At 44.3% G+C, this 23730-nt stretch overlaps 1 protein-coding gene across 2 annotated transcripts in view; it reads right to left on the bottom strand.

Moving 5' to 3' along the window:
• PLA2G7 (phospholipase A2 group VII) overlaps positions 1-17562 on the bottom strand; it is a 48644-nt gene extending 31082 nt beyond the window's left edge. The window contains exon 1 of one of the 2 annotated variants that reach the window (XM_028097696.2): positions 17324-17562. The gene's annotated coding sequence lies outside the window, so the exon portion shown is untranslated. The remainder of the gene's footprint in view (positions 1-17323) is intronic. The other variant, XM_028097700.2, reaches the window with a different exon arrangement.
• Between the last annotated feature and the right edge of the window lie 6168 nt (positions 17563-23730).

Raw genomic sequence — 23730 nt, 5'->3', positions numbered from 1 at the left:
AATGGAACAAAAAGAGTACTATTTGTTTATTATTTTTATTTATTTATTTATTATTTTTTTATTTTCGTAAACTCTACTCCCAGTGTGGGGCTCAAACTCACGACCCCGAGATTAAGAGTCGCAGGCTCTACCAACTGAGGCCAGGTGCCCAGAGGGTACTATTTGTACTCACCGGCCTATCATATGTGCTGTCTGCTCTCATCCTCAAAGTAGTAACCCTCTAAATAATTTAATGATTGGCTGCCTCATTCATTCATTCATTTGTTCATGTATTCACCTATTCAATTTTCGGAACGCCAATGTGTCAGTCTATGCTTGGGATAAAAAGATTTCTAAATTTTTTTTAAAAACGTTTTTAAAATCGATGTGATTTTTCTGTCCAAAATTCCAGTGGGTTGAGAGACTTTGAAACGATTATGATGAATGCTGTAACAGAGTCTTTACAAAATGTAGTGGGAATAAAGGTGTAGCGGACATAACTCAGAAACAAATTTTAGCACCCTGCATTTTTCATTTTGGGGGAAGAGGATCAGTGAAAGCCAAGCTGCAGGTCCAGGCTGAAGTCACACAGTCACTATCTGTGGGCAGGACTGGAGGGCAGGTCTTCTTCCTCTGACCCCAGCATACTGAGTGAGAGAAGGACCCAAACGCGGTCCCTCTCCTTCCTCCACCTTCTGAACGCCACAGAAGGCACTGCCTTCCACTGCTGCCTCAGGCCGGTGTGCTCGGGGCGGGGCGGGGGAAGCTGTGCCAAGACTGTCCCCCACTGGTGGCAAGACAGCTGGGTCCGACGCAGTGGACAATCATCACCAAAGTTTCCCTACAGTCAAGAAAGGAGGCCTTCTCTGGGCCTAGTTCCTCAAGGGCACCAGAGAAGAAGGTGCTTCCCACCTCAGCCAGCAGAGGCTCTTGTCTGGGCAGAGTCAAGCCAGGGAGCCACCAGCCACACAGAAGGCCACCCCCTCCGCTCTGACAGTGCTCTGTACAGGTCCCCATGTGGGCACTCTGCAGCCTCTGCTACTGGGCTCTGTGGACAGAATTGCTTCACCCAGTAGCCTGTGAACTCCTCCAGGGCAGGGATTGATCCTACAGGCCATTTATTATTATAACTTAACAAAGGGCCCAGTACATAGCAAGCACTCGGACATACCTCTTGAATGAGGAGGAAGGATCCTATCTTCTTTTTGGTGTGGGCTCCCAGGTAGCCCAGAAACAGGCCCTGATGATTTCGCACCAGGTGTGACTTCTCCAGACACTGAAGTGGGTAGGGGTCATTTACGCGGGCTTCAGGGCCTAAAGCCCAACTGCCTGGGTCTGAATCCTCGCCTTGACGCTAGTAGTGTGACCCCCTGCAAACTATGGAATCCCCTGTGCCTTATTTCCTCATAATAAGGGGCTGAGGATAATGGTAACCCATATGATCAAATGGTTAATATACATTAAACAGTGTTTTCGCATGTAGCTAAAGGCAAATGTTAGCATACTCATTTTGCATTGCTACCAGTACGCCTTGCCCCTAGGTAAGTAGTTGCTTAATAAATGTTAAAGAAATAAAAGCTAGTGCATCAATCAAGACCTTGAGATAAGAACAGGAAAAGCATCCTTGATCATCACCCCCTTTGTCCATAGGCGTTCTGCTGAATAGATCTTATAGTTTTATTAAGGGCTCTAACAACCCCTAAGCGTTAGAATTAGCATTTTTCCTATATTTCTCAGGGAACTTTGTATTCACTGGCCTTCTTCCCCTCTGTAGCCTGCTAGGGCCCTCAAAAGGCCTGGGTTACCTCTTGTCCTCTACCACCTGCTTCTCAAGACTTATTATGAAATGTCCCTCCTTTCAGCTCCTTACTTGGCTTCTCAAGGTAACAGCTCCCTAGTCTGACAAACTGCTAAGAGGTTCTGGTGTGCTCATGAGGCTTTCCTCATCAACTTCCAAATAACAGCCCTTTTTCTTTGAGCCAAGATCTCCTGGGGGATCCTATCAAAGCCCCTGAAAATTTTCCTTTAGGAAAATTCCTAAATTTTATATTTCCTTTGGAGGAAAAAAGGCCCTTCAAAGTCCTTCAAATCCGATCCTGTGGGCAGTAATCCACCCTGGCTACCCCAGCACCCTCTGCCCATCAAGCTTCCGATAAGAGTGAGCGAGTCTGCACTCTACAGCATTGTAGTGAAGAGATAGTCTATAAACTAGGAGTCTGAATTATTCAGAGTATAGGTTGCAAGGTAAGTTCTGTGTTTGAGAGAGCTAGGCAATAGACAATACTTCAGGGATGCAAACAGTTCTCTTCTGGAGATGCAACTTCTGCTCATCATTAAAAACAAAAATGGGGGGACGCTTGGGTGGCTCAGTCGGTTAAGCGTCTGCCTTCGGCTCAGGTCATGATCCCAGGGTCCTGGGATCGAGTCCAGCAACAGGCTCCTTGCTCAGCGGGGAGTCTGCTTCTCCCTCTGCCTGCCACTCCCCCTGCTTGTGCTCTCTCTCTCTTACAAATAAATAAAATCTTTAAAAAAATAAAAACAAAAATGGGAAAATTATTGTTTTCTGAAACAATTTTTTTTTCCTCTATGTTTTGGACAATAGAACCCAGTCCTCTTTCAGGAAATTTAACAGTGAAACGGGCAATTCTGGACAAGAAGCCCTTTTAAAATTAAACTAGTGATGTTATACAAAAAGCTGTAGAAGTAATAGGAAAGAGGATCTTGATAATGCATTTTCAATCAGTTTTACATTGTCTAAAAACCTGAATGAGAACGCCTTGGACCTGGAGGAGGACTTGATGAAGCATGCTTCTGGAAACATTGACCAATGTTCCTGATTAACATATCATAGGCATCTGAGAAGAGACTCAGAGATTGGTTTTTCCAGCGTCTCAGCTTGATGGCTTTGGTTTTTGTCTGCTTGAACCTTAGCAGAAACTCCTAAAGTTAAACAAAGAAGAAGTTAAACTCCTAAAGTTAAACATTTTGACTATAACTCAGACCTTGATTCCTGATTTAGGTAAGAAATCTAAAAAGGTGAAATGAGGTATAAATGACTGTCATTGAGCACCTACTATGTGCTAGCGCTGTCTAGCTGTGTGTGTAATGTCATCGCTGGTCCTCACAACAAGGAGTAGAGTTAGGCAGGTACTATTACCTCCATCTTACAGTTAGGAACACTGAGGCTTGGAGTGATTTGCTGACTCCAATGACTGGCAGGTTTTGGAGGCTTGATCAACAAGCCCAGCCCTTTGAGGTATATGAGTAGAAACTATCAGTATAATATGCTCTTGTTTTCATTTAAAGATGTATGTTTATACACAAGTAGAAAAAAAGTCTAGATGAATATAAAGCTAGAATGTTCTCGGTGGTTATATTTAAGTGGTAGGATTATAGGTGGTTCTAGTTTTCTTTATATAACATGTACTTTGCTAATTTGTCAACAAGGAACATGCATTGCTTGAGTAGGAAGAAAATAAAAGAAAAACATATAAAAATATAGAAGATAAAAATATAAAAAGATAAAGAAAGATATAAAAAAAGATAAAAAAAAAAAAGAAAAGAAAAACCCTAGCTCTTTACTTGAGCAACAAAATCTAAACAAATGGCTTCCTGTCAGAAAGAAGCTGGACCCTTACAGATTTTTGGCCCAATTCAGAGATAATATTGGATTTGAGGCTTTGTTTTGGAGCAATAATTTTAGGAGAAAGGTGTGCTTCGTTTCATTTTGAAGGTCTGGGGTAGGTATTTTTTCTGAAAAAAAAATCAGTGGTTTGTGGCTATTATAATTTCAAATGAATATCCATGAGCCAGGCATGGTGCTAGGCTTCTAAGAGAGTTTCAGAGTGTTGGGGGATGGGGAGAAGAGGGAGGTTTGAGGTGTGGGGTGACAAACAAGAGAGAATAATACGCTTCAAAGAGTGCCTGGTTTTGTGCTCCAGGTAAAGATAAACATAGGGCGCCTGGATGGCTCAGTCTCTTAAGTGTCCAACTCTCAGTTTCAGCTCAGGTCATGATCTCAGGGTCCTGAGAGTGAGCCCCACGTGGAGTCTGCTTCAGATTCTCTCTCTCCCTCTCCCACTGCCCCTCCTGCTCATGCTCTCTCTCTCTCTCTCTCTCAAAAAGTTAAATAATTAAGAAAGAAAAAAGATGAACATAACCTAGTCCAGTTCTGGTGAAACCATGAGACACTAACTAATCTAATCCCCTTGTTTTATGTACAGGGAAACTGAGGGCCCCAAAGGGGAGAAAACTTGCCTGGACCCACACAGCAAATCAGTCATCAAGCTGGGATCAAAATACCTGTCCCCTGGTCACTAGGTCATCAGGTTTACAACAGCAGCGAGCCCAACGCTGGAGGGCAGGTGCTCCTGGGCTCTTGTGGAGAACATGGGGTCCCGTCAAGCTCTGGACAAGGGCAAGAGGAAAGGCCTGGGTCTATAATCAGAAGGATCAACTCGGCCAGTCATTGCACCTCTGAAACCTCATTCTCCCAGCTGATGAAGCGGAATGAATGCTACTTGTGTCATCAGGCTGATGGAGTGAGGGAACATGCTAGCACAGCGCCAAACATGCAAATCTTAGCGTGTGTCCCTTTCCTCTTCTTCACCAGGAAGCAGCTTAGAGCCATTGGGAGCAAAATATACTAGACTCTAGAGAGTATATTCTGAGAAAGAAAAGAGCCCATGACCTGAAAGTTGGTGGGTTTAGGTTTATCCTGCCGAGTGGCCCACACAGCATGGGTAGTGCAGGCCCCCGCACCACCGCCGTGTTCCTCATCCTCTGCACACTGACGTGTGGGACTAGCTCATTCTTTCTCATGGGAACTGTCCTGATACTTAGCAGCATCCCTGGACCCTATGCACCAGAAGCCAGTAGCATCATCCTCCCCCTGGGGTGGTGACAGACACAAATGTCTCCAGACTTTGCCAAATGTCCCCTGGTGGCTGGAGCTGCCCCTGGTGGAGAACCACTGGGGGCTACATAAAGAACAAGTGGGTACAGGCAGGGAGAGGGCTACCTTATCTAGGAGACGGGACAAAACTCCATGCTTAATTCAGAGCGGAGTTGAAAGCCATCTATTTTAGGAGAAATAACTACAAGTATGAGCCCCCTTGCTAAGCAGGTAGGTTTATCTAACAGCATATGGAGGCTTTGTCTTATGCATAGGTTTAGGTTTACTAAGATATGTAAATTCTTCATTAATGTATTCAACTTGTGATATGCATGCACCACCACACTTGCTTCTCATCGTATTCCCCCCGTAATCTAGTTGGGGGTCTTCTGCCCTGATGCCCTGGATGGTTTCCTCAGCCAGAAGCACCCACCCCCCTCCCCCGACATGCCCACATACTTGCTCCTCTTTAATGGTGTGTACTTTGCCCCCACGATGTCTCATATCATGACAGCCTAGACACCAGACCATCCGCTGGCCCATCCATCCCTTCAAACATTTACTAAACACCACCCGTGTGCCAAGCACCGAGTGCTAAGTGTATGGCTGGCTCCTACAATAAGGATCCTACACCCTCTGAAGGGAAGCCGTGCAGCAAGGACTCCAAAGCTAGGAGGACATTTCAGTCCTAATAAATGTCTTTAGAATATTTGAATCAAAAAATCTGTAAATGAATTACTCTAAATACATCAGAGGTTTTATGTTCTTTTGTCTCGAATGACACACGGAGGACGGGGACGGGGTAGTGTTTGCAGCATTGTAGCTTCTAAGGTCTTCGCCCTGCTCTGGCTAAGTGCTGAGGAGGCATGGAGAGAGCAAGGGATTTTTTTTTTAAATGCAGCTTGGGGTTTGAGATGTTTTGATAAAAGTGGGTTCAGTGTAGACACAAAGAGGATGGTCAATTCCAGGGGGTGCGCGATGCTGGGAGGCGTGGAAAGCCCTCCCAGGAGTGGCCACGCAGGAGCTGATGCTCACAGGAGGAGGGTCCTTAGCAGACTGACCTGGGTTGATGGGGAGAAGGAAATTTCACCCACAGGAGACTGTAAGGGAAGGCCTGGGAATCAGTGAGGTGTCGATGTTAGGAAGTTGGAGGCAAGGGCGGGGGAGGGGGGCAGAACACAGAGACCCTTACAAGCCGTACGTCCGAGTGTGGACGTCTGTCTCACAGGTAGTGATATTTCCCGCCACGCCCAGCACCCAGCACCGCAGGCCTTTCTTCCAGCAAGTGTCCAGCGAACATGGGCTGAGCTAGCAGAGGAATGACTTCAGCCCTGCAGAATGCTGTGTGTGCCCGTCTGTAGCCCAGCCATGTGTAGATGCGTGTGCGTGCGTGCGTCTGGGGTTTACACGGGATGGAAAGTACAGCGGGCGAGAGCCTAGTGCAGCCGCTGAACACAGCTGTGCCCCCCGGGCCACACGTTAGTCTACCTGTGTCCCAGTGGTTTCAGGGCAGCCCCTTCCTTACTCCTTAGCTCACCTCTCCCCATTAGGTGAAAGTCTTCGCTCCTTAAATGCAAGCACTCTCCTTCACGCCGCCCTCCTATCCCCTACAACTGAAGGTGTAAATGCTCCTTCTCTAAGGAAAACAGAAACACCAGGATGACGCTCCCTCCGAAGCCTTTCTCTCTGCCTTCGATTTAATTCCAGACCACAGCTCACCCTCTCCTCTCTACGACCAGCTCCCAGTCCCAGGCTCCAGCGTCATTCCTCCTCAGTCAAGGGGGCTTGATCTCCTTGATAGTAACTCCTCCCAACGTCTCCTCAGCACCCCCAAACCACTCTCACTCCACACCATTACGTGTTGGTTAATTTATGTGTCACTTCTTAACACTGAAGTATCTTGTCCATCTTCTTTCCCCAAATAGATTGAAGCTGCTCGTAGGAAAGGGCCAATACCTTTCACCTTTTCAAATGTCTCACAGTCCTATGTACCTTCACAACACATTCATGTGGCTTCAAATCTATTTCTCTAGCTTGATTTCTCAGGTAAAGCTGTTTGGCTGTTTCATGCGATTTTATTATAAGCGATCACCAATCCTCTATGGAGGTATTACACATTTTAGACCAATATGACCAAACATTTCCCATATTAGTAAAATGAAAATAGTGCTTCTTGCTTTTCTGAACAAAGGACGACAATCAACGGCTGCAAGTCCCTGGCTTTCTCAGACACTGGCTTCTTTGAACTTCTGATGGTCATTGAGATGTCTGAGAGGATGACTAAGGGAGGCCTCTGAATCCCAACACAGAGGGATAATTCATAAGGAGTCTGTGAACTCCCATGGTTCTCTTGCTACAGAAAAGGACCTTTTACTCAACCGCGGGATTTGAGTTAGCTAGAACTGTATTTACGTTTGCAAACTAGGGACCAGAAACGTATACTGTTGACTTGGGACATTTACAACTGGAGAATCCAAGGTAATGACACTGAAACATTTTGTACAGAAATGTTACTAATCATAATGTTTGAAGGTTCATTACTGACACCTCCAGCCGATACAACATTTTTATGGAGAAAGACCTGTCTGGCCAGACAGATGAATGACTGGTAAACAAAAAGCTGGGGGACAGGGACTGATGTATTTTTCAACGCTGTGCAATTTACCAAAGTGTAGTCGGCAGTTCTAGTGGGGGTATAAATAGGTACCCTGACTTTTGGAAGGCAATCTGGCAAGCCTTAAATTGTCCATACCCTTTGGCCTTTTCACTTCATTTCTAAGATCAGCACACACAAAAAATCATATTCACAGGGAAGAAAAACCCTAAAAATATAATGCACTATTGGTGTTCGTTCCAATTCTATTTATGAGAGCCAACACACACATACACACGGGGAAACCCTATAGAACCTCCCTCAAATAAGGGAATATCACCCATGAGACTTTACTCAGTTATTAATGTGATATTTACAAAACAATTCATTATGACTCAGGAAACAGTTTACTATGCAATTTTAATTGAAAAAAGATTATAGAATTTGCTGTGCAAAAATTCACCCTAAAAGACTATTAATATAATAAGGGTGATAGAATTATGGTGGTTTTCCCATAATGTTTCACATTTTCTTTTACAACCAAACATATTGCCTTACTACTAGTAAATAATTTTAAAAGAATATTTAGTAGAGTTGGTATGACCATAAAGAGTATTTATGTTTAATATTAAGTAAAATGTTACGTAGAGAATAAAGAGGATTCTCCATGATCTCAGATACATAAAAGATGAAGAAGGAGTGTGTGTGTGGGCGGGGGGCGGGGAGGGGGAACAGTAAGAACAGGAAGACCCAAAATATATAAAAGAAATAGCAAATATTTACAAAGTTGACCCTCTTTGAAGAGTTTGTAGTTAGAAATGAAAGGTAATTTTTAATCCTTCCTTTTCTCTTTTCCAATATTTTAAATCAATGAGATTATTTACTTTAAAAAAATCAATACTCTTTCAAATAATAAAACCTAAAAAGCATTTTCTTCAATCTTGACTCCTTGACCACTAGATAAAATATCATCTTGGCAGATCAACAAGACCTTTATTTTTTTTAAGATTTTATTTATTTACTTGAGAGAGAGACACACAGTGAGAGAGGGAACACAAGCAGGGGGGAGTGGAAGAGGGAGAAGCAGGCTTCCCACCGAGCAGGGAGCCCGATGCGGGGCTCGATCCCAGGACCCCGGGATCATGACCTGAGCTGAAGGCAGATGCCCAAGGACTGAACCACCCAGGTGCCCCTCAACAAGACCTTTAAAGAGTGCTCACAGAACACATTCTGTTTCAGTACATTTAAAAGTTGATACCTTCTGGGGGCACCTGGCTGCCCTCAGTCAGTAGAGCATGTGATTCTTGATCTCAGGGTCCTGAGTTCAAGCCCCACACTGGGGGTAGAGATTACTTTATAAAAAAGTTGATACTGTCTTTTCTTCTGTGTACTTAATGTCTATCCCTCAAGCCACAGTTTCCTCCTTGCACTTCAAATCTCAGCTGAGATCTCTATATAACACTGTGACCTCTGCTAACCCTTTGTTCCCCTGTCTGTCACTAGTAAATTCTCATCAGGTATGATTTCCCTTTTTGAAACAAAAGACAAACCAAAACAGTAGGCAAAATGTCCACTCTTGAGTCCAGAATTTCTGTCAAGAGCTGATGAGTAAATCTGTGTCAAACCCAGTCCTGGCAAGAGGTTAGGGCCGGTCCCTTACCTCTCCTGTTCTCGGTAAAGAGAAAAGAAATGGCTCTTTCACAAGTACCAGAACTCTGTTCCTCATATTCTTTCTGATGAACTTTGCAATGGGAGTATATGGCCTGTGGAATAATGACATTCCCCCCTCCCCAAATCTCCACATCTTAATCCCCAGAACATTACATGGCAAAGGGGAATCAAGGTTATAGATAGAATTCAGGTGGCTAATCAGCTGACTTGAAAATAGATTATCTGGGATCATCCAGGTGGGCCAATGTAATCACAAGGGTCTTTAAACTTGGAAGGAGCGAGGGTGGCCGCAGAGGGTCCTGTGACGCGAGATCAGGCACCGTCCTGCGTGGTCCTCGGGTGTCGGGCCAAGCTATGGCCGAGAGCCTGGGGTTTGGCACAGTGGACACTAATGTCCCCGGGCAGTACCCCACCCCAGGCTCTCTGGGGGTCTCTATGGAGCCCAGCAATGCACAAGCAGGATGGCCACTGCCATAGGTGTGGATGTGCCTGACAAGATGAAGAGCCCAATCCCAGTGATGTTCCTGGCCTGTGGCTCCTTCATCCCATCACCAGCATGCACCTGTGCCTGTGTGAAGTGGCCAGAGACCACCTACACCAAACCAACAGGTCCACTGGGGCAGGGGAAGGGAAGTAGGGGAGGGGCAGGTCCAATGGAAGAACTGGTTGGATTGGACCTTCTGCAGCTTTGCTGGCTGTTGTCACCATCACCATTATTAAAACTGTTCAGCGTACAAATTCACAGCATAACTGGTGGCATGCATTTCCTCCATCATATTCAGAGAGCTAACATGTCTTAGCCCTGAGACATGTGGAAAAGTCAGGTCCCTGGCCATAAAGTTGAACATTTCTCAGGGTCCACCACCCTTGCCATCTCACGTTGCCTATGAATGCTAAGAAGACCCGGGGCACTTTATGGGGCACCTGGCTGGCTCAGTCGCTAAAACATGTGACTCTTGATCTCAGGGTTGCATGTCTGAGCCCCGCATTGGGTGTTGAGATTATTAAAAAAATAAAAAATAAAAATAAAAAAAATAAAAAGACGCTGGGCCCTTTATAGAAACTGTGTCTTGGGGCATCTTTCTGGTGCTCCCAGGATTTAGCCCAGTGAGGTCGTATTAAGATTTCTGAACTAGGGAACTGTAAGATAGTAAAGTTGTGTTGCTTTAAACAAATAACTTTGTGGGGTGCCTGGATTAGGTGGTATTTAGGCATCTGACTTGATTTCGGACATGATCCCAGGGTCCTGGGATCGAGCCCCAGATTGGGCTCCGAGCTCAGCAAGGAGTTGGCTTGAGGATTCTCTCTCTCTCCCTCTCCCTCAGCCCCTCCCACCGCTCTCTCTAAAATAAACAAATCTTAAAAAAAATAAACCAATAAATTTGTGATAAATCATTATAACAGCAGTAGAAAACTAGAAGAGCATGTAAAGTTACAGAATGAAAGCTGAGAACAAATCTTCTGCTTTGGATATTTTACAATAGGATGAAGGCAGGAAACCGTCAATTTTCCAGCCCTGATTTCTAAGTAATGTGTTACTTTTTTTTTTTAAGTTGCAGTATATTTTGTTGTTCTTTTATATTAGTGTTACATGTTCATTCTTTAAATATTCAAAAATTATGGAAAGATGTAATTATGAAAGTGCAAATCTCTGTAACTTTACATACCCATTCCTTCCCCTGCTCTGGATCTAGCGAAAACTTCTGTTCATAATTAGAGGTAGACGACCTCATATGTTTTTCTATCAGCAATATCTTTAAGCAACTATACCTTCTTTGATAAAGGAAACAGTATTTACTTCATTCTGAAGTAGACTAAACTTCATCCTAGGGCAGCAAATCTCAACTGGGGCACCCAAAAGACATTAGGCAATGTCTGGAGACATTTTCGATTGTCACACCTGGGAAGGGACAGCTCCTGGCATCTGGGGGGCTGAGACCAGGGATGCTGCGAGACATTCTACAGTGCATAAGACAGACACCACAACATAAATATCTGGCCCAAAAGGTCAGTAATGCTGAGCTTGAGGAACCCTGGTATAAAGGGAGGCTGGAGAAACTATATCCTCGTTTAATATGGAAGAAATATTTATTTCATTCTGAAACCGGCATTAGGTAGGCACTTTATGTAAGGTATGTATACCTTACAGTGTGGGGAGAGTGCTCTGTCATGAGAAGGGTTCAAGCACCACTAATTGGCCCCTCCCAGGGGCGCCGGAGGTGTGTGTGTGTTGGGGAAGGGATAGATGCATGTGTGTGGCTTGACTCCAAGGTTCCATCTTCTTCTAAGATAGAGGACTCCTTTTAAAAAAGCATCTGCAAATTTGCCTCATACTTGCTAATATCAAAACATGGAAAGAGAAAAGATAGTACCTACTCTATTCATATTATTTTCTCTCTCCCATATTAGTTAAGAGAATCAAAACTTCACCTGGACATTATCTCAAATGTCCAACTCTCAAGTGACCTCTGCAAAAGTGTGTGAAGCCTCTTATCTCAGGCATGGTCGATACATCTCTTGTGTAATCATTTCACAGCCTAAAAAAAGAGATAGGGTCAAAAAAGCAAAATAAGAAGCAGTTCCCTGTTGTGGGAGTAATTGAATGAAACAGACACCGATAAGCCTAAGTCCTTAACAGCTGCAAATAAAATAAAATTAATCGATTCTACTCCCATTTTGGAAATAGAAACTCATCTGCATCCCGTTTCCAAACATTTGGTGTCCTGTATCGTGTAGGCCGTAAATGTTAAAAGTTACCTAAGACCACTGGGCAGTTTGCTGTCATCCTGGGAGCCTACCTGTACATTCCACACCAGTGAAACCACATCTCACTGAACTGGTCAGGTTGTAAGGGCTTTCACAACCGAAAGTTTATTCAAAAGGACAACCACTGAACAATAACAGACTGATGGGGGAACAAGGCAACAGAGTCATATGAGGAGTTGCTCAAGGCACCAGGGGTGTTGGCTCTGGGGAGGACCACTACAGTTCTACAGAAAAAGGACGCGAATGTGAACCCAGACTGTAGGACTCGGTAGCAGGAGCTTTTCGACAATTATCCTATTGAGCAGAGGAGGAGTTTAAGTCCAGTTCTGGGGACTCCCTGCAAGGATCCTGAAAAAGAGATTCCTGCACTGGATACAGGTAAGAAGGGGGATGGACAGGCAGGACTAGGTAGCCCTAAACCTGAGGTTTAAGATCAGAAGCCTGTGAGGGCCAGCCTGGTAACTCAAATGAGCTAAACCGGACATGAGTGACAGACAAAACAGTGGTGGGGACTGTGGCAAAGGAGACCATCTGAAAAGGAACACCACCATCCTGTTCCAGTTGATGCTGCCACGTAGTGTGTGTGTGTGTGTGTGTGTGCGTGTAGGGTTGAGAGCTCCATATTACCAGATTTTTTTTTCCAAGAAAATCTGGAAAATCATATTTCTATGTAAAATCTCCTGATTTTTAATATTGCTAGATTTTTTTCAAGAAAAGCTGGAAAATCATATTTCTATGTAAAATCTCCTGATTTCTAAAGGATAGCAGCTAATTCAACAGTTTAAAACATTACATAAATCAAACAGAATAATTAGGCACCTCTAGGAGCAATGATAACTTCTCCCTTAAAGGTGCCCCAACCACTCCCAACCCTAAGGGACTTTCCAAATCCCACAGTCCCTGTCATATTTTGTCTGCAATTTGATTCACCAGACGAGCCACTTCAAGCTGAAATCAGGTGCTCTGGCCGATAAATCATTAATGGAGAAGATAACCAGGAGTCCGTCAAGTCACCAAGAGCAGAATCCTCCACTGCACACGGTGTAAATGAGGAAGGACCTCTAATTTTCTTCCAAAGGGACACATCTCCTAGTAAGCTGCAGGTCAAAAGGAGGCAGGAAGGAGGAATAGGGTTGCCTCACTGTGGCAGTTAGTTGTCCTGTTCCTGCGAAGGTCATCCCTACCCTCGTTGGTAAACAACTTCAAAACTCTTCCCTGGCCTTCTAAAATTTCGTCAGTGATCAACCAGAGAAAGTTCAAGAGTCCCCTGTGAGAGAGAGTGCTTCACTAAGGGAAACAATCCTATTCAACTCTGGTTCACAGCCCTCCTGAAATTCTGCTGCCACGTATCGCTTTTCAATTATCAACAGATCTTTGTACTCAGATATCTGCACACAGCCGTATCCAGGACAAAGGCAAGCATGTTAACTTTCTTTTGAATTTTTATTCCAGTTTCCAGACTCAAATCTTCTATTTGGGGTTCTATCTAATCACGTTTAACTTCCCAAAGTAAGCCAGCTAGTATTGTAGAATTAGTTTCACTCCATTCTAGGATGCTGTGTTCTGTGGGTAACAGTTAAGATGTATCAACCTTCTGAACAGATCGAAATACGTTTTATGTACAAGACACATAATTTATTGTAAAGAATAAAAAAGTCAAAAGAATTTTATGGTAAATTTTTTGAAAATGAAGCACAGGAAATTCAAAGTCACACATTATTCGCAAATAATAGTAATGAAGTCTTATGTTACCTTCAAGAGTGTAATCACTAGCTTACTTATTTTTATGAAAGAAGTGGACCAGATGTAACAAAGTCATCGTCTCTAGGTAGATGGGAAATGTGAGAGAGAAGCATAAAAGAACTTCCCACTCGACCTCCTGAAACAGCTTCTGCCCACCTACTGCTACCACGGTCTGCTGGGTCACCATAATAAACCTGGAGCAGGTCTCCTTACTGCTCTTCTTCTCCTATGAGCCGCTCTTCACACTGCACCCACAGTAACCTCTGAGACAGTGTGAATCACATCACGCCTCTGCTTTTGGCTTCCCACTGCACTTCAAGTCCAGATGGTGTACCTCAGCCTACGAGGCTCTGCATGACCTGGCCCCCGGCCCTCAACCTCACTCCTCCAGCCGCACTGCCCTCCGACTATGCGCGGAACACACTGAGCTTGTTGTCAGGACTGCGTGATTGTGGGTCCCTGCACCAGAACAATCTGTCAGTATTCTGGGGGCTCGTCTCAAGGTCATCTCTCAGAAAAATCTCGCCTTAGAGGGCACCTGGGTGGCTCAGTGGGTTAAACGTCTGCCTTCAGTTCAGGTCCTGATCTCAGGGTCCTGGGATTGAGCCCAGCGTCTGGGCTCCCTGCTCAGCGGGGGGTCAGCTTCTCCTTCTCCCTGTGCCCCTCCTCCCCACTCTTGCTCTCTCTCTCTCACTCTCAAATAAATAAATAAAATCCTAAAAGAAAAGAAAGGAAAAGAAAAATCTCTCCTTAAAACCCAATCTAAGGGGGCATCTGGGTGGCTCAGTTGATTAAAGTGTCTAACTCTTGGTTTTGGCTCAGGTCATGATCTTGGAGTCCTGAGATTGAGCCCATGTCAGACTCCACGGCTCGGTGCGGAGTCTGCTTGTCCCTCTCCCTCTCTGCTTCTTCCCCTGCTTGCTCTCTCTCTCTTTCAAATAAATAAATAAATAAATCTAAAAAAATAAAATAAAACCCAATCTAAGAAGCCAGGGCCCCTCCCACCTGTCCATCTCTCTCTCTCTCTCTCTCTCTCTCTCACACACACACACACACACACACACACGCACGCACACACACACACATCACAGTACTCTACCACAGCATTCTGTTTCCTTTTCTCTAAAAACATCTAGTAGTATCTGAATTTACCTTGCTCACCCCTCGACTTGAGAATGTGAACTCCATAAGGACAGAGACCATATCTGTCGTACTCAGTGCTCTGTACTCAGTGCCAGGCACATAGTAGGTGCTCAATAAATATCTCTTGAAGCCAAAGAAGGAATGAACAAAAAACTTGCTCTAGGAATCAACTAGCCCATTTAATCCAATCAGTATTGGTCCTTAATAGCAGGCTTTTTCTTTCTCCTCAACTGCAAAGTTGTTTTTTGTTTGTTTGTTTTTTTAACTATAAGCCTATGTATATTAGACTGTTTCTATTAGTGTGTTATGAGTCATACCTGTAAAAATGGAGCAAGTGACAGTGAAGGCACATGACAGGTGCCTGGCTTCATAGAAAGAGGCAGTAAGAATCTGCTGCCCATTCCTTTAAAATATAGAGATTCCTCAGAATCCTGGGACAATGTGATTTTAGAAGGGGATGTTCCCCTTCAGGTGAAATCTTGGGACAATGTGATTTTGGAAGGGGATGTTCCCCTTCAGGTGCCCTTCACTCAATACTTTCTCTTCAATGCTTCACTTTCATGGAAATTTCTCAATGTCTCAAGAGGTCAGTCAAGCCAATTATCAGATGAGGCTTAAGATGAACCAAGGTATAAATAACCTGATGATCACCTTCCTTTCCAGGAAATACCCGTTTTCTGGGGTGTCACTGAAAGGAGTACAGATTCCTAAACTCCAGCTGACATTCCTAAGGGGTCCCACGCCTGCTCAGGTACCTAGTTAGCACTTTCCTTACTGCTCTATGATGAGAGTCTCAAACAGGATGGTAAATTGTATTAGCGGGGGAAACCTCACTGCATATTCCTCACTACTGAAGTTCAAAGGGCACAGACATCCAATGGAGAGGAAATTAGAAACCAGCTGCCCAGGGAGGGGTCTGTTTTCGGGAAAGCCCTGGGGTGCTGGGCAAGCCCTTATAAAGGGATTTCCGAAGGGATTTCCCAACTGTAAAATGAGTGGCTGAACCAAATTAATATCCCTCACAACTCCCGGTGTCAGCCTTGAGTACAAACGGCCCAGCCCAGTTCCATGAAAAGCATCACCATGCCGTCCACAGCAGCAACTCCTGCAGGAATGTCTGGGCAAGGGAAGGAACCCTCTGGGCCCACCGGCAATGAGTGCAAGCTGGGAAATGCCAAGGAGGTGGGTTCTCTCACCAGCTTCTAGGGGACCACCAGAATTCCCTCTGTGAGGAAATCTGCTGGGGTGCTGGCAGCTCACCCATGCCCTGTGGTGGTCAATACTTAATACCCTGGTCCCTGAGTTGCATAGGAGCCCACGATCTGGTCCTGAGCCTTTTGGGATTGTCAACACTTTAAGGGATACACTTTCCAGCTCCTACTTAACATACCAGTCTCCCAGCTCAGGATTCTCACTTGGGTCAAAGGTAATTTGCACAAGCCTGATTTGTTCACACAAATCTCTCCTAAACCTGAGCTCCTGTGTCCTTCAAAAAAACCCGGCAAGCTCCCCTTAAGGAGCCCCCCACACCTCTCCCTTCCTCATCACCTCTGCAGCAACCCCAAGAACCACAGGCCTGAATGCAAGCCTGACCTTTTCGTTTGGGGAGCTAGAAACTTCTACAGACCGTGATGGGGAAGACAGTGTTCTCTGCACCTGATTTTGTTTGACTTTTAATTTTTTAATTTTTTTCTTTATCCGCTTTTATTTTTTTTCCATTTAAAAAATTTTTTTATTATGTTATGTTAGTCACCATACAGTACACCATTAGTTTTTGATGTGGTGTTACATGATCCATTGTTTTCGTATAACACCCAGTGCTCCATGCAGTACGTGCCCTCCTTAATACCCATCACAGGGCTAACCCATCCCCCCTAAAACCCTGTTTGTTTCTCAGAGTCTATAGTCTCTCATGGAGAGATGAACAATGAGACTATGGACTTTGACTTTTTATAAGCAAGCTTCCCCTTTACTCAGGATAGAGCAGGCATGATCTTATCTGAGCCGCGGTGGGGGAGCTCTGGGATGTGCGGAGCAAGCGAGCATAACAGAGGTAGTGCTTTGTTCTTACAGTTCTGGTCCTACAGCAGCTACTCTGAACTGGGCTCCGGGAAAACGCAATACTCCGCAAAGAGAGGTGTTCCTTTGTTTGTTTTGTCCCAGCGGAGATCTAGAGATGAGAAATCTCCCCGTGTTCCCTGTTCCCCTGATTCCCTCTCGGCACCGAATTCTTAGGTTAGGGTTGCCTCCTCCGGGAAGGGTTTGAGAGAACTGGGTTCGAATTCCGTCACCCTCCCCGTAAAGATCCCAGCGCTGTCGCGAGGGGGAAGGGACAGCGAGTCGGCCCCCGGCAGGAGATGGTGCGGTTCCTGCCCCCCACCCCCAGTCCCCCACGCCCGTGGCCTTGTCTGCTCCGGGATCGCCGTCCTCCCGCGCCGCGCGGGTCCAGCCCGAGCCCATCGCGCCCCGCACCTCCGCGGCCTCGCGCCCCTCACCTCCGCGGCCTCCCGCCTCGCCCCGCGCTCCCTCCTCACCCGGGTGCTGCGGTGAGCTGCTCGCCGGAACCAGGGCCCCCGGACCGGAGCGCGCCGAGCCCGACTGCTCCTCGCCGCCAGCGCTGGGGGCCTCTGGCAGCCTCAGTCACCGCGGGCGCGCGGCCGGTGGGTGGGCTGCGCGTCGGCTTGGCCCTCGGTCCGCCCCGGAGCGGCGGGAGGAGGGACGGGGAGGAGCGTGTGGCCACCGGCCTCCCAAAGGCAGAGGCACTTGGGACGCCAGCGCGCTCAGGCGCACCCAGCACCTTCCCCGGGCCCGGGGTCCCGCCACCCGCACCCTCCGGTTAACTTAACAAGCCCCGGGGTGGACCCAAACGTGCAGAGGGCGGGGGCTGTGCCGCCCGATTTCTCTTCTCAGACTTCATTCTGATCAGATCTGCTCCCTGCTTCACTCGACATCGAGCCAACCTGGTCTGGCCTACCAACTTTCGAGTTACTCTGCTTCCATGTGTAATCTGAAAGACCGTGCCCATTCCTCAATTCCGTGCCCTGTGCGCTAGACCCCCGACTCGGAAATACGTGCGCTGGGCCCGGGCCTGGAAGGCCTGCCGCTGGCTCAGTTTCATTTCTGCGTGGAGCTACAGGGGAGGGCAATCAGAAGGGCATTTCTGACGCGAAATGCTGGAAGAAGGGGCAATCTCATAACTCGGTTTAATCCAGTTACTTGGGGTTTAACTGAAATTCCCTCCTTCGTTTTCCAATGCTTTCTCCTCCGTCCACCTTCTAACTAAAACGTACTCATTTAAAGCTTCATTTAGAGACTCCGGGAAAATAGTTGGAAATTCATGGGCGACCTTATGAAAGTTCTGTATTTTTTTAAATAGTGATTTTTGGGTTTTGGTGAGGTGACGGAACTGCGGATGAAATTTATTTTATTTTTATTCTGAGGACTCTATAGTAACAAGGCATGGATTATAGCTCATTTCTCACACTTAGTGGCATGACTTGGGCCAGTTTTTTGTTTTGTTTTGTTTTTTAAATCTCCTCAGCTTCTCAGTTTCCTCATCAGGAAAATGGAGCTAATCAAAATACATCAGTCAGAGGCTGAAATGCTAGGATAGAGCGGGCACCTGAGACACATTCACACTCTTACCTAATATCAGTGTTTTTAAAGAAGCGGTGACTTATTTAAACCTAACCATAGATGAAAATTTAAATAAAATTGTATCGGCTTAATGACATTTTCCTATACTTCCTGGGCTAACCTCCTGTGATATTAATGTAATATTAATATTAATATTAATACAAAAGGGTACATTTTGCCCTACTTAAGAGAGCTCTAAGGACCTTATCCTTTTGACCTTAAGACCAGATGAAGAAGCTGGAGACTCAGCGCCACAGCTATAAAGGTGGTGGACTTTGAAAGCAGGTCTGGAAGGCAGGTATGATATATTGTGTTTCTTTCAATGCCAGCTCTGTGCTTTCCCCATCAAAATCAGACCAGATTCTCTGCTGGGATGACAGTGGTTGGTTGATGACAGCAGGTTAGTGCCCTGAGAAAATATCCAGTGTAGGGTGGCCAGATTTAGCAAATAAAAATACAGGATATCCGTTAAAATTGAATTTCAGATAAACAACAAAAAGCTAAAAAACCTTATATATAAGTATGTGTAAGTATATTCCATGCAATATATGGGACATACTTATACTAATAATCCTTCATTGCTTATCTGAAGTTCAAATTTAATTAGGCATCCTTTATTTTATCTGGCAACCCAGGCCGGTGAAATTAATAAGGAATGGGCCTCACGTCCAAAAGAATGGCAAGTTTTCACGGACATACAGATTAAAAAGTGGGTCTGATATGGATTTTGTTTTAATATTATGTAGTAAAGGGAAAAAAATTGTGTACTTGTTTTTATAAGTTGATTCTTTGTTGAGCCATTTCTTATGTCTTACTCCTATTTCTCATCAACATAACAGTGCTTATATACTTCTTTAACATAAGCAAAACTGATGACTCTCCCTTCAATCAAGATATTGGATTAAATAGTAATAATGTGTTTAAGAGTATTTTCAAATAGTATTTATTAAGGGCCAATGTATGTCAGTTACTATTTCAAACTCTGACCTGATGGCTAAGGAAATCACAACACAGAATGCTATCTCATTAGGTAGACACAGGACTGCAAAAATTCAGAAAAGTGAGTTATTAACCGTCCCTGGAAAGGGTAGAAGTCAAAACTATCCTCGCCGCACAGGATCCAAGGAGAAGAGGCTCCAACACAGATGAGCAGAGCAAGGGAATTCCAAGATGACAGCTAGGCTTAGTCTGGAAGCCAACCTATCCTGATGAAAATAATAAACTGGAGGAGAAAATGGGATTCAATAAAACTGAAATTTTGATTAGGAACTTGGAAACCCCTGGGGCTCTTAGATGGTGATGGATGCAAAGGAAAAAAGTAAAACATTAAGTTAATTAAATTTAAAATTAAAAAAATTAAAAATAGGAGCTCCAAGGGAGGAAATGTCCAGAAAAGGCATACTACTAGTGTGACACAGCTTACAATAGATTGATTTTGGACTATTGGGTGGTATCTAAACACAGAGACGACATTTAAATCAGAAGTCCAAGAATATACTTCTCTGAATGGCCCAGAGAAGAAAGTATAATCAGAGCTCTACTAGACTATAAGGAACAACATTCACGTAATTTCATAGTGGGAACATTTCTTATAGGTTTTCAGCTTTTAGAATCACCTTATAAACAAGCCAAAGTAGAATTAACTATGATTATACAAGAGAATGGAGATATGATTAATTTTTTAAATGTAAAAGTAAAGGTGGGTAGGTAGAAGGAGAAAGAAGTGGGAAGCAGGGTGGACAGAAGGTTGGGTTACTAAAGGTCTCATTTTAGAAAACTGAGAGTCAAGGGATACTGTTTACAGTTGGTAGGACAGAAGTAAAGTTCTAGCTGCATAGTAACTCTGCTGTGGAGAGAGCAGCAGGGAGCCTGAGTATACAGATGTAATTCTATCAGAAGGCTCAGGGAAGAGAAAAGATAGGGCCAGTGTGTTTGTGAGCTAAATGCTCACTCTCCTACTAGAAATTAGATAGTGCCTAAGATGATACACCAAGAAATAATAGTACAGCATATTATTTTGGAAACACATGGAGATCACCAGAAGTCCAACAAGAAACACTGTTAAGAGTGATTATCTTTGGGGAATTGGAGTGGGGTTGGGGTGGGCTGAGGTGGGAGGGCCTGGTTTTTATGTTTTTGTCCTTCAGAACAATTTAACTATTTGAAGTATGTGCATGATTACAGTGACTAAGTATTTAAAACTTTTCAAGAATAAGAATGTGTGAAAAGGAAGGCTTCGCCAAGACTTTTGTGAATGAGTAGGAATGAGTAGAAGAGAAGTAGAAAGAGAGCAAGAGCGTGTGGCGTGCTGGGATAGAATGTGGAATTACATAAGCAAAGGCACAGGGCCTAAAAGTGAGCAATATTCCTTGGGAACTTGACATTCAGCAATTGGCAAGCCTCATAGATAGGATGGCACAGAAGGGAAGGATGACAAGGTGAGTTGGCACTACCAACAGAGTCTTCTGAGTAACGCAATGGGGTTTGGACTGTGAGCTCCTTAATGACAGGGTCTAATGTCATTTTTATTCCCCTGCATCCAATATGGAGCCTAGCACACAGTAGTTGCCCCCCCCCCCAAAAAAATGTTTTCTAAATGAATGAAAAATGTCCTGGGGCAATGAGGAACCATCAACATTTGTAAGCTGAGCAGTAGCATTACTGGTTTGTGGAAGACAGTTTTCTACTAAAAAAAGATGCATCGAGATTGGAGAAACTGAAAACAGGGGATGAATTAGGAGGCTATGGGGTGAAAGGTGATAGTATAAACCAGGATAGTGACAGTGGGAACTGAGATAGGAAGATCTACCTAAGCGATATCAGCAAGGGGTGAAGGAGACAGTAGAGGGATGAGTCCAAAATGGCCTTGAGATCTCTAGCTGGGGAAACCAGGTAGGTGATGGAGCCATTAACTGAGAAAGGAAACTTGGGAAAAGGAACAGATTGTAAAAGTGAGATAATAAACACAAGTCTGTATACATTGAGACTGAAAGACCTGAGGCTGATGTTTTTAAATTGGGAGTCATGAACCATTAAGGGCCTATTAAGTGTACTTGGTGAGTTGAGACAAAATATTTTTTATTGTTAAGTAGGCTCCATGGGCTTAAACTCACAGCCCTGAGATCAAGACCTGAGCCACCCAGGCACCCCCCCCAAGACAAATATTTTTTAATGAAATGGAACATGACAGATTTTAAAGTATTTCACATGTGATAAGGTTAAGTGTTGTTTCACAGAAACTTTGCTTTCACTGTATACATACATAGGTAACTGACATAGAATGTATTTTCTCCCATATGTCAAAAAAATGTTTGAGAGCCTTTGCCACTTGCCCAAGTGGTGGGTGGATTTGATCTTATTCCCGCTCAGCAGCTGTCTGTGCACATTTCTTTCCAGCTCTGTATTCAGTGACTTCACACTGATATCTTGAAATCACACAGAGGGAGGGCTTCATGCCCCAGAAACCACAAACACTACAAAATGAGACTTTCTTCCCCTACAGGGAGCTAGCACCTTTGGGTGGAGTCATCTCCTGGGCCGTTGGTCACGCAGGTCTGAAGCTCCGTCTCAGTCTCTGGGCACAAGTCATTTATTTGGAAGTGAAAATGTTGAGAATGCATGGGATTAGCCATCGAGGGTTTGCAGGGGAAGCAGAGGTAGAAGACAGAATTCTGAAGAACATCGCAATCGTGGACAGTAGGAGGAAGAGGAGCTAGTGAATGAAACTGAGAGAGGTTAGTCAGTGAGGATAGAGAATGGGAGAGAGAAGCTCTGTGGAAGTCAAGAGAGAAAAGAGGTTTTAAAAGGTTAAGTATCACGAACACTGTTGATTAAATAGGATGAATGAAGATTGAAGGAAGTGTCATGAGGCTCAGCAATTAGGAAGGCAAATGACTGCTAAAACTAATTGCATCATAATAGAAGGGTGAAGGCAGAGACTCAGTAAGGAGTAGAAATGGAGATACAATGACAAGGAGTGTAGACCACCTTTAAGATATTTGATGGAGAATAAAAGGAAAGAGATAGGGCTGTAGCTTGGGTGCAAGAGAGCATGAGGTGACAATCTGGGGGATGGTCATGGGCTCTGACTGAGGATGTTTGAAGCTTTCTGAGCCCCATGGTGGCTGAAATTCACTCCTTAGTCATGGAGTAAGTAGGTCTGGTCATGTGCTTCTCCCCGTGATGTTTGTTATTCCAGGAACAAGGCCAGAGAGGAGGCTTATCTGATCTTGGAAAATTGGAGAGAAGATTGGCCAAAGGCAAAGAAAATAAGGGAATTGATGGTAATTTGAAAAAAGGTGTTTTTTTTTTTTTCTAGTTAAGGTGTAGTAATACACTCCTGTTGTTAGAAATCTAAACAAAACAAAATAACAAACATGGAAAGTTGGGGGGTCCCCCAACCCCAACCTGATTAAGTAATTACTGAACATTTGGTACATATCTTCCTGACAATCTTCCAGACATCGTGGAGTATTTAAAAGGGCTGAGTCAGTCAGACCTGGGCTTGAATCCAGCTCTACCTTTACTATCTCTAAAGGCCTTTGGCAAGTTACATAGCCTTTTTTTTTTTTTTTTTTTTACTGTATCATTATTTTTAAGGTCCAGCATTTACAATACAAGGGCCAGAGGTTTCTCCCCACCTCAAGTTTATAAATTCTCAGTTGGCTTGTGAGGCCAATAGGGATACTTCTTGTCTAATTTGGTTTCTGGGAAGACTTCATTCAGGTCCTCAATGGTCATCTGATCAAATGGAATTGTGTTTCTCATCTTCTCCAGCTCTTTTTCATATTCCTCAATCCTGGCCTTTGAGAAAGACAAAAACTTGGCACAACTTTTCACATCTTCTTTTTCTTCAGGATCCACCTGAACAGTATATTTATCCTCTGGCACAGGAACCTTCAGGGCATTAAACATAGCCTTTTAACCCCTCAGTTTCCTAATCTGTACAATAGAAATAATAATAGCATTTGTATTGCAGGGTTGCAGTAAGAACTGAAAGGGATAGTGCACGTAAGTTGCTTAGAACAATATTTGGCAAACAGAGTGAGCACTTGAAATATATCTATGTATACATATACACAAACATACACATATATACATCTATACGCATATGGGAAAGGGAATTCATGTATATCAATACACATACATACATAACATGAATAACCAGGAGGAACTGAAAAATATGGGTGACTTGAGTGGGTTGGAAGAACCTACCCTGAGGCAGAGTGACAGAAGTGGAAAGGTACAATGTCATGGTTGGTGTTTGAAGCACAAGAATTCAGAGGTGAAACACTCATTTCCAGAG

The sequence above is a fragment of the Eumetopias jubatus genome, unplaced genomic scaffold (genome assembly GCF_037043125.1).
Source record: "Eumetopias jubatus isolate StellerSeaLion01/CBP00866 unplaced genomic scaffold, mEumJub1_p1.0 scaffold_6, whole genome shotgun sequence".
In the NCBI taxonomy this organism is placed as follows: domain Eukaryota; kingdom Metazoa; phylum Chordata; class Mammalia; order Carnivora; family Otariidae; genus Eumetopias; species Eumetopias jubatus.
The sequence above is the reverse complement of the archived record's forward strand: the minus strand, read 5'-3'. Positions and strand labels throughout refer to the sequence as shown.